Below are 10,877 nucleotides of genomic sequence, written 5' to 3' on the forward strand. Positions count from 1 at the left end.
TTCTGACCACTGGTGAATGCACCAAGTAAACATTGACTTTCCAATTCTAACTGTCAATGGCTGATTAACTATGGTGGTTGGAAAACATGACCAAATTATGTTAGATTCTTCAGATGAAACACGAACCCATGTAGCAAAGCACGAGCTTTTCCTCCCATAGTCAAAGGCTCCCCACATGCAATGCCCCAAGCTGTCATAAGAAACATGCAGTCAAACTGCATGATTTTCTAGTCAAACCATGTGCTGCATCAACTATACTAATTTTTTTTTAATAAAATAAAATTAGAATGTAATACCTTTCACATTATAAATAATTTACCCGTAACGTTATGTGCAAGCTGTGTAATTGCAATAGAGGCTTAACATGCCCGACTATGCAATTAAAAATGATAAAAGCAAGGTATGTCATCGTTTTAAATGTTTGCTATCACTAAAACAAGGTCAAAAGGAGGGCTTGCAGATCTGAGGTATTTGCACAATCTCTTCCTGCTCCCCTAAAAGTCAACGTGGGAGAGTTTTGGCTGACTTTCTGTAGCCAATCAAAAAATCACTTATTTAATACAAAAACAAAACAACAACAACAACAACACACACATATAGATGATAGATATGAAGTTGCAAGTTGCCCTTAAAAGTATAAAAAAACAAATTTGAGGGACCCAGCACAGATCTATGCCACTTGCTTGCTCTTGGCTTCGAGAACTTTGAGGTTTACTTAAAAGTAATTCTAACAGGCCAGACCCTACCATCAGGCAGAGTAAGGCTACTGGCTGAGGAATCAGATTTTAGGTGTTGTGGAAGGGCAGCAAATTATTAGTTGTTTAATTTATTGCTAATGTATTTTTTATTCCAAGGGAGAGAGACTTGTGGGGTTTTCTGCCTCGAGCACAAGAATAACTTGGCAGCCTTGGGTGTTATGCACCTTGACTTGTTGAGGGGGAGCACCATTTGTTGCTCCAGCTAAAGCATCAAAATGTATTGGGCCAGACCTGAATGCTGAACCAAGTTGCAGATGATCTTCCTTCTTTTCTTTTAGCCAATGTGTGATCTTGCACATAGCCAGCACTAGGTAGCTCTGCTGGATTCTGTGTCCACATATCCCTTTCAGGACCGGTCCTATTATGAAGGAGAGTAAGGCAGCCAACTCAGGTGGCAGATATTGAGAGTGGACATACCGTATTTTTTGCTCTACAAGACTCACTTTTTCCCTCCTAAAAAGTAAGGGGAAGTGTGTGTGTGTCTTATGGAGTGAATACAGGCTGCGCAGCTATCCCAGAACCTAGAACAGCAAGAGGGATTGCTGCTTTCACTGCGCAGCGATCCCTCTTGCTGTTCTGGCTTCTGAGATTCAGAATATTTTTTTCTTGTTTTCCTCCTCTAAAAACTAGGTGCATCTTGTGGTCTGGTGCGCCTTATAGAGCGAAAAATACGGTAATTGTTTGAGCCATGCAGCCTGCCTTGAACCTCCTAGGCTAGACTGCTCGCTTCAGAAGCAATTGATGTTGCCAGCCTGCTCAACTTTCGTGCATGGAATTGGGGACGATGTCTTTGGAATGAGGGAGGAGTCTTCAGGCAGTAACTTCTTCAGTCATTGCAAGGATTTGCACTTGAACAGAATGAGTTAGTTGGATACCACCCTTTATCTTTAAATGAGACAGCCATGATTTAAACAGGGGGTGTCTTCAAAGAGGGCTGAATACTGTAGGATGCACCTTAAAGAAGAAACTCTACTACAAAATTGCAGTTAGTAATATTTTCCCCACACATAACTGATCTCGCACTCTATTTCCCCCAATCCCCATCCCCAGACTCTTAAGATATTGTTGGGACAGTGGAAAAGCTCCTATTTTGTTGTGCAAGCCCTGATATTGACATGGAGAACTTCTGAATCCTCTATAGCCCCCAACACATTGTTAGCACTATAGGAACATTAAATTATGTTTCGTTCAGAACAATGCAGCTGCTCTTTACTTACAAGGACAGGAGAAATGATTATACACACCATGCATGGCCCACTAATATTGGCTTGGCTTGCTGACCAGACACTATTCATGCTCACCACCAAACCTGTCCCTTTCCCTCTCCTTCTTGAAGTTCTCTGGCAGGTGGAAAGGGATTGTGGGAAAGGGACAGGTTTATTTTACTGGAATACAGAAAGACGGCCTACTGTTTCTTATCTCCTCCAGACTGAAATACAACTAAGACCTCGGAAGAAGGATGTACAGTATTAACGTAATTGACCATATGACACTGTGCTATATACCCTTATCAGTGTCTACCTAGCCAAGTATAGCAACAAAATTCCCAACCTCTGAAGAAAGTCCAGGGATGCTATTTAAGTGTTGCTGGGGGCAATGTGACCTGCATTTCATCTTCACTGCTGATGAGAGCAGGTATTTTTGCAGTAGCGAAACAGGATTTCTAGGAATAACTTGGAGCACTCATATTAAAGGGGTTGGTTTTTTTCCTTTGGTATGTGTTTTACGCCATTAAGGAGAGCACTGAAAATTTAGGCTACAGTTCTACATATAATCCACATGGGGAAAGTTCTGCTAAACTCAATGGGATTCTGTCTGTAGTAGGTAAGTATACACTACCAGGTTTTTAAGTGAGTTGCAGTAGCAGGCGGGGTAGCCAACTCAATTCAAAAGAATAGGGCCTTTCCTGGAGCCCCACATCACATACTATAGGGCAGTGATGGCCAAACTTGGTCCTCCAGCTGTTTTGGGACTACAACTCCCACCATCCCTAGTTAACAGGACCAGTGGTCAGGGATGATGGGAATTGTAGTTCCAAACATCTGGAAGGCCAGAGTTTGCCTATGCCGGCTATAGAGGAACCACCAGATCTCATCTGCTGATCTTTACAGCACAGGCAAGTCATTATGGAAGGAGTTCTTGCAGACACTTGGGTCCCAAGTCATTTAGAGATTTAAAAATCAAAGTACCTTGATTTGGGTCCAGAAAACAACTGGCAACCATTATAGCAATTTTAAAATATGAAATATAAAATATAAGTGATTTCCCGTCAGTCTTCAAGGGAAGGCCCACACAGAGTGCATTGCAGTTGTCTAGCCTGGAGGCTTCCAAAACACAAGTACTCACAATCAGGCTATCCCAATTCATAAATAGCACCAGCCAAAGCAAGGCACACCTAACCACTGAGGCCACTTCCAACTAAGCACCTGTTCCTTCAGGGGAAATGCAATCCCATGAAGAATAGGTCACTCTGCCAACTCCTGTTCATCAGAACCACCCACTCATAGCCCTTTCCACCTGTCCAGTAAAGAGCACCGCCTTGCCAATCTGCACATTGTTGAGAGCAGTATTTTGCTAACATCAGAACATACTTTGTTCTTGAATACCTTTCTTTAAACAAGTCTATAAAAGGTAAAGGGACCCCTGACCATTAGGTCCAGTTGTGACCGACTCTGGGGTTGCGGCGCTCATCTCGCTTTATTGGCCGAGGGAGCTGGCGTACAGCTTCCGGATCATGTGGCCAGCATGACTAAGCCGCTTCTGGCGAACCAGAGCAGCGCATGGAAATGTCATTTACCTTCCTCCGGAGCGGTACCTATTTATCTACTTGCACTTTGACTTGCTTTCAAACTGCTAGGTTGGCAGGAGCAGGGACCGAGCAACGGGAGCTCACCCCATCGCGGGGATTTGAACCGCCGACCTTCTGATCGGCAAGTCCTAGGCTCTGTGGCACGGTCATCCTCTGACTCAGAAGACTCCACTGTATAACATTCACACTCAGTTGCAGTAGGAGATTACTGGAGAAGGGTGGGCCTTTTGAGTAGAGCAGCTACTACTATTTATCGGCTCAGTTTTGGCTTGTTCGTTTCTAGTCCAATGTCAGAGCTTTGCGTTCCCCAGAGCATAGCCTACACCTTCCCTCTAGCCTGAACCCTGCCTTGACTCACTGTGTCTTGTCTTGCAGCCTGTTTAAGATTGCCAGGCCACAGAGCACAAGTGTCACTATGATGAAACTCACTGCTGCAGTGAAGGGTCAACTGTGCTTGCTTGCTTTGTGCACATTCATCATCATCATTATTGTTGTTGTTTTCATTTCATTTCTATACTGCTTTGTATTTTTAGGGGGGGGGACCTCAAAGCAGTCTGCAACCTACATTAAAACATCAAGTGAAACAATCCAGAATAAAACATTGCTGAAGAAAGCCAGGTATAAAGTATATATTCAAAGCAACTAACAGGATACAAAAGTATTATCTTAAAAGATTTCTGAAGAAAACATAAAGTAAGTCAAATATAAAATGAACCTTTAAAGAAGAATAATTAGCAAGAGAATAAAAGATTCTATACATTAAGCTTGAAATAATTTTGTATGCGTTATTTTGTATACCGCTTTGAGGTTTGTTTGTCTGACAAATCAAGTGGTATACAAATTTATGAAATAAATTCTATTTAGTTAAACTGTCAATATCTGTAGTTTTTGAATTTCATTTCTCTTTAACCTCTACGCTTACAATCCGTTCCCCTCCTCCACCAGCCCTGTATATATGTACCTACAACTGAGTATTGCAATTCATGCATCTGAATGAAATGGACTCTAGTCTACAAAACTTTGTTTGTCTTTAAGGTGCCACAAGGCACTTTCCCCCCCTTTTTTACTATGGTTGGTGATAACATAGTGAAAGGTTATTAAATTGAGAGCAATGTAATATAAACCTACGGAGAGAAGCATTGCTCACACTCTTCATTAGCAGTTAGTCACAGTGCTAGGATGCAGTTTTGCCATGTGCACTGCTCTTTTTTAAAGAGGTTTGCTGAAGTGTGCAAAGTTCACATGGAAGACTATGGCAATGAAACAGGTCAGCAAGCCCATTAGCTGTTACCTGAACAGTTTGCATCACAAGAGTGGAGGTGCTGATCTCTATTAAAACTACCTAAGCTGAATGTGGAAAGATTTATATTACATTGCAAGAGTGAGCATTCTTGCCTCTGTTACAGCTGCCTGCAACCATACTAATTGGAGCAGAGATTATTGTGGATTTACACGTTATTATAGGGGTGAAAGCATTTTTGCTGACTTAACTACCTTTTTAAATTAATCAGTGCCATTCATTCCCTATGTAGATCATAGTAATGGACTTCTGATTTAGATGGGTTGTAAGGGCTGTGGTCCTGTTGTAGAAATATTGTTCTAATGCAACACATATTTGCCTTTGCAATTAACGTCGTTGCTTTTTTATAATACAAAAAAAAATAATTGCATGCATTTATCAGCATTTGCCTACCAGTGCTCTCGAAACATTTTTCATTCAACTTACAGATTGAGCAGTGGTAGAAGCAGACAAAACTGCTACAGAGTATGAGACAAAACATTTTATTCCCTAAAATCCATGTTTTGTCCCAATTTATCACCAAGCTTAGCGTTCCATATAGTATTATGGCTCTTCCAGAAAAAAAACAAAAAAATAATAATAATCCCTATTTGTAGTTAACAGTAAGAGACCTCCTGCAAAATATAAATCACAATATCAAGGAAGAGCCTTTTCCACTGAATAATGCAAGCAGGGAAAATCTAAAACAGTTTGGAACAAATTGCAAAAAAAGGGGGTATCTGAATCGGGGTAGAAATTCCCCAGGCACCAGCCGTATGTCTAATTACAACCACGTGGATGATATCCGGTTGCCAGGTTGGCAACTGACAACTCCATCTGGCTGGCCCCTCCAGCAGGTAAGCAGAAGAGCTTATTTACTGCATTCATATCCCACTTTTCTCTCCAATGAGCACATGGTTCAACCCCCCTTAGGTAAAGGTAAAGGGACCCCTGACCATTAGGTCCAGTCGTGACCGACTCTGGGGTTGCGGTGCTCATCTCGCTTTATTGGCTGAGGGAGCCGGCGTACAGCTTCCAGGTCATGTGGCCAGCTTGACTTCTGGCGAACCAGAGCAGTGCACGGAAACACTGTTTACCTTCCCGCCGGAGTAGTACCTATTTATCTACTGCTAGGTTGGCAGGAGCAGGGACCAAGCAACGGAAGCTCACCCCATCGCGGGAATTCGAACCGCCGACCTTCTGATCGGCAAACCCTAGGCTCTGTGCTTTAACCCACAGCCCACCCGCGTCAACCCCCATTATCCTACGACAACCCTGTGGAGTAGGTTAGGAGGCTGTGACTGGCCCATGACTGAGTGGGGATTTGAACTCTCATCTCCCAGGTCCTAGTCAGACACTAATCACTAACACCACACAGGCTTCCTAGAGTACTTTTGCTGCAGGGCAGCTATATAAATTAAGTAGATAAATAAGGGGAAAACAAAATTTCCCTTAGAGAAGGATCTGAAATGTTTTCCTTGAAGCTTGAATTTGTTTTATTCCGGATTGTTTTATCTGATGTTTTAATGTGTTGCAAACCTCTCTCGAGATTTTTTCCCCTTTAAAATTTAAAGTGGCCTAGGAATGAAATGAATGATAATACTAATAATAAATTTCATTGTAAAAAAATGAATTCCCTAGACATTTTTGCTGCGACAACCGTAAACTAAGGTGCCATTTGGGGGGGGGGGCAATTAGCTAATACAGTATATGAGTTTCCAACAATGATCTGATTTAAACGAAAAGGCAGAAGTCAATTACAACGTGCCCATTCAGAGAGAGTCAAGATGTTTGAAAAACTAAATTCTTTCATCAAAGGCAGCCAAAATGTAGGTTCTGCTTCACCATTTAGGTCAGTTGTTTACTTGAATGTAAGCCTGAAAATATATAAGGCAAGTTGCTGTGTCTTTACAACTAGAAAAGGAGCAATTTGTTAAAAGCAGTGGGGGAAGCAGCTGATCATCTGAAAGGCCAGCAAGCAAACCTTCATCAGTTTCAATCACATTAACATTTTACTTCTCAAGTTTAAGGAGTACATTTTCTCTCCTAAAAGCAAAAGCACATTTTTTAAAAAGGGTTTTTTTTATACAAAGCACTTGATCCCACTTGGCATTAGGGAATTAAGAGTCATTTCATTTATGTATTAAGTTAGAAGGTTTTTTATACATTTGTCATTTCAATTATTATTTGTTCTTTTCTGCTTTCTTTCCTTGTGAAGCTGTTCAGAATGGAAAAGATCCACTGAAAATTAGTGCCGTTGTCAATGCTCCAAGTAGCTTGTCAACGAAAAAAGGCAAGCTAAACAAAAGGAACCACCAGAAATATGGTTAAATGTGTACAGAGCTTTTAAATTAAAACCCATACCACCTAGGGAAGAAAATTATGTATTGGCAGTTTTATAGAAACATTTTTCTTGCAAAACTTAAAGCTTCTTAACATATTGACTAAAGGGGGGGTGGCGAATCAAAGAAGTCCATTTTCAATAAAGAAGCAAACCATTTAAATTGTCACACAGAGGCTATCAACAGCACCCAGTTATGTAACAGCCATCCCATCCGAAATGAAGTGTTAGTGACACCATTAACCTTCCCAAGGAAAATACTTCCTTTCCTTTCTTTAAATATTTCCTGGTTTTTCTGTAAGGTTGGTTCAAAAGAGGCCAAAGGAAGTAAGATCTCCAGCAAGCTAATTCTCCAGAAAAATTAGATAAGAACAAAGCTCAAAACCAAAATAAGCCAAATCCTAAACATTCCCAGCTGGTTCATATTTTCCTATGGCAGCTATATTTAAGCAAAAAGGCAAGTAAGTCCCTGTACAGCACAAGGCCCTATACAAAAATCTAGTCATTTGTAGCCTCGCACCCAAGAATGTAATCAAGACATCAACCTGGTGTCAGAAGCAAAACATTCAAGAAAGGCAACTGAACTATACGTAATATATAAACTGAAAGGCTGCCTATGAGTGGCTTATGTCCAATACTACACACTCAAATGCTTTCAACTAAACCAGTTGACAGAACGCACTCCTGAGCCACCTTTCTCCTTTTCCCTGCAAATTCCTTCTGAATTTGACTCCTCGCCACCGGAAACATCAAAACCCAAACGCTTCCACAGATTCAGAGGCTGATTAAACTACACAGAGGTTTCAGGAGTTTGCTGCCGTTTTTCACCGTAATTCTAAGTCCCAGGGCAGCCGACCCCGGACCGGCCTCTCATAAGGAAATCCTTGTGTAATCGCCCTGTATGTGCGCATGCACACATGTGCGTGTGTGCATTAAGCACAGAGCCTGAGTTCTGGAGGAAAACGATGGCCATAACGGTACAGAGGAACCTGACACATCTGCCATTATCCTGCATGCTGCGGGAAACCGCACACAGGCAAGGCCAGGTGACTTTGTGCCAGGGGTGCCAACTTGATTAAAATATTGGGGGGGGGGAGGGCAGGTAAGCCCCACCCCACATCACAACAAGGTGTGGCACATGCACACCATTTGAATGGCAATGCCTGTCAACTTTAGGGGGGCCCCACCCCCTCCAATATTTTATGGGGGGGGGGAGAAGGGACCACAGGCCCCTGGGAGTTGGCTTGTGGTTTCCTCCATCCCTTTCCATGGATGCGAAGGATGCCGCCAAGACTCTGGCTGCCTCGAGGAAATGACATAACAATGCCATGGGTGGGTGTGCGTATTCCTCCTCCACCACCACCACCAGCAAAACTGACTCACGTTTGCATCCTGTATCTTCCCCTGTGGCCAAGATGCTGTGGGAAGGGCGAGCGCGCGCCTGGCGGCGCCCATCAAGCAAGCCAGCAGCCCACGCAAACAAAAGCAGCATCTCTCCCTCCATCCTCCTACCTGCCGTGGGAGGAGCAGCAGCAGCAGCAGCAAATAAACCCGCACCCACCCGAGGCATCCTTTCCATTCAACTCACCTCCAGCAACGCCGTCTGCAGCCGGGCACCTGCGCGAGGGGTGGAAGGAGAAACAAGGCCCGGGGGGGAGGGCGGAGAGGTTGCCAGCCGCCGCTGCTGCGCTCCGCTAGGCGAGGACTCGGCGCCCGCCTTGCTCTCCTCCATGCAGCGAGCGACACCTCTCTCTCTGGCGAAGGATGCTAAGGAGAGGAATGGAGGGAGGGAGAGGCTGCCCCAGTCGTTGAAGAACAGCCCCCACCCTTTCGTCTTCCCTTCAACCTGAGGCGCTGCTGCTGCTTCCTAATCCATTTTTTCTCTCCCCTCCCTCTTCTCTCTCGCGCGCGCTCCCGGCAGCCGCCTCAGCGTCCCCTCAGCCTGCGCCTTCTCTGGCGCCTGGGCGCGGGCATCTTCCTTGTTGACGAGGCTTGCTCCGTCCTGGAAAAGGCGGGAGAGAAAGGAGGGAGGGAGGGAAGGAAGGAAGGCGCGAGACCCGCCTGTGCTCAAGGGAGAGGCAGGCCCAAGGAAGCAACCGCAGAGGCAGCGGCTTTCGCCTCAGCGAAAGGCTGCGGGCAGCGAAGGCGAGAGCGCCAAAGCGCCACTCGGTGCCATGTTCTCCGGCGGCAGCGCCGGGGAGGAATGGAGAGAGACGGGGGTGACTGAGGGGAGGCGCGCGCGGCGTTTTTGCTGCCCAGGGCGGTGCGGAGGCAACGGGAGGGGCGCGCAGCGCTGCCTGCGCTGAGGTGAGAGAGAGAGAAAGGCGAGACGGAGCTTTAAGGAGAACCGCAGCAGCTTGCGCAAGCAGACGCTCTCCAAGCGCGAAAGCCGCCGCCGCCGCTACATTGCTTCCTCGTCGCCTCTGCTTTTTTGCTTCCCTCCCAGCTGCTGCTGCTGCCTGTGGGTGGGGAGCTAACCCTAACCTCCACCTCTTTGCAGGGGCTGCGGAGGGAGAATTGTGGGTAATCCAGCTGCGCTCCTTCCCTCGCTCTCTTGGGGTCTTTCTGCCTCTCCGCCTCGAAGCCGCCTTCTCCGTCGGAAGCCAGGGCGGACGCCGCCCCCTAGAGCAGCTGCCCGGGAGCGCGGCGAGGCGTCCGGGCGCCGCCACTGCCGCCAGGAGTCTCGCTCCCTCCCATAAGGGGAGACCTCCCCGTGTGGGGGTGTTTCTTTAAACAGTTTTTACACAGCCCTTCAACTTTTCTCCGATGGAAATAGGGGTGTCCTATACATCTCTTGTACATCTTAGCAAGGCTCCTCCGAGGCACAGCTGTCAACTTACAGATTTGAAAATAAGGGACCAGCAGCCTCGGTAATAAGGGATCAGCAGCCAAAATGCCTGCTTCTTGGGACGCCTGCTTCTTGGGAGGAAAGCAATGACAAACCTAGACAGCATTTTAAAAAGTAGAGACATCACCTTGCCAACAAAGGTCCGTATAGTAAAAGCTATAGTTTTCCCAGTAGTGACGTATGGAAGTGAGAGCTGGACCATAAAGAAGGCTGATCGCCAAAGAATGGATGCTTTTGAATTATGGTGCTGGAGGAGACTCTTGAGACTCCCGTGGACTGCAAGAAGATCAAACGCATCCATTCTTAAGGAAATCAGCCCTGAGTGCTCACTGGAAGGACAGATCCTGAAGCTGAGGCTCCAATACTTTGGCCACCTCATGAGAAGAGAAGACTCCCTGGAAAAGACCCTGATGCTGGGAAAGATGGAGGGCACAAGGAGAAGAGGACGACAGAGGACGAGATGGTTAGACAGTGTTCTCGAAGCTACAAACATGAGTCTGACCAAACTGCGGGAGGCAGTGGAAGACAAGAGTGCCTGGCGTGCTCTGGTCCATGGGGTCACGAAGAGTCGGACACGACTGAACGACTAAACAACAACAACAACAAGCCAAAATGCGGGATTTTGCTTGACTTATGCATAAATCCGGCACTCATGGAGCCATGCTGCTTTGACTGCGACTGTGTTTTGCAGGGGGTGGACTAGATGATCCTAAAGGTCTACAACTCTGACCAAAGAAGAGTGGCAGACAAAACTGATGAACGACGTCGAGATGGCAAAGCTTACAGGCAGAATTAGAAACCAGGAAGAGGACCTCTTTAATAAAGAATGGGGAAAGTTTATA

The 10,877-nt window shown here is 45.5% G+C and overlaps 1 protein-coding gene across 4 annotated transcripts in view; it reads right to left on the bottom strand.

The window, feature by feature from the left end:
• Positions 1-9,833, bottom strand: part of HECW2 (HECT, C2 and WW domain containing E3 ubiquitin protein ligase 2) — a 199,516-nt gene extending 189,683 nt beyond the window's left edge. For 2 of the 4 annotated variants that reach the window (XM_083405483.1, XM_083405484.1), the window contains exon 1: positions 8,776-9,833. The gene's annotated coding sequence lies outside the window, so the exon portion shown is untranslated. Of the gene's footprint in view, positions 1-8,570 lie in introns of all 4 variants that reach the window. The other 2 variants (XM_083405479.1, XM_083405480.1) reach the window with 2 other exon arrangements.
• Positions 9,834-10,877: the final 1,044 nt, after the last annotated feature.

The sequence above is a fragment of the Podarcis tiliguerta genome, assembly GCF_965153285.1.
Source record: "Podarcis tiliguerta genome assembly, chromosome: 1".
In the NCBI taxonomy this organism is placed as follows: domain Eukaryota; kingdom Metazoa; phylum Chordata; class Lepidosauria; order Squamata; family Lacertidae; genus Podarcis; species Podarcis tiliguerta.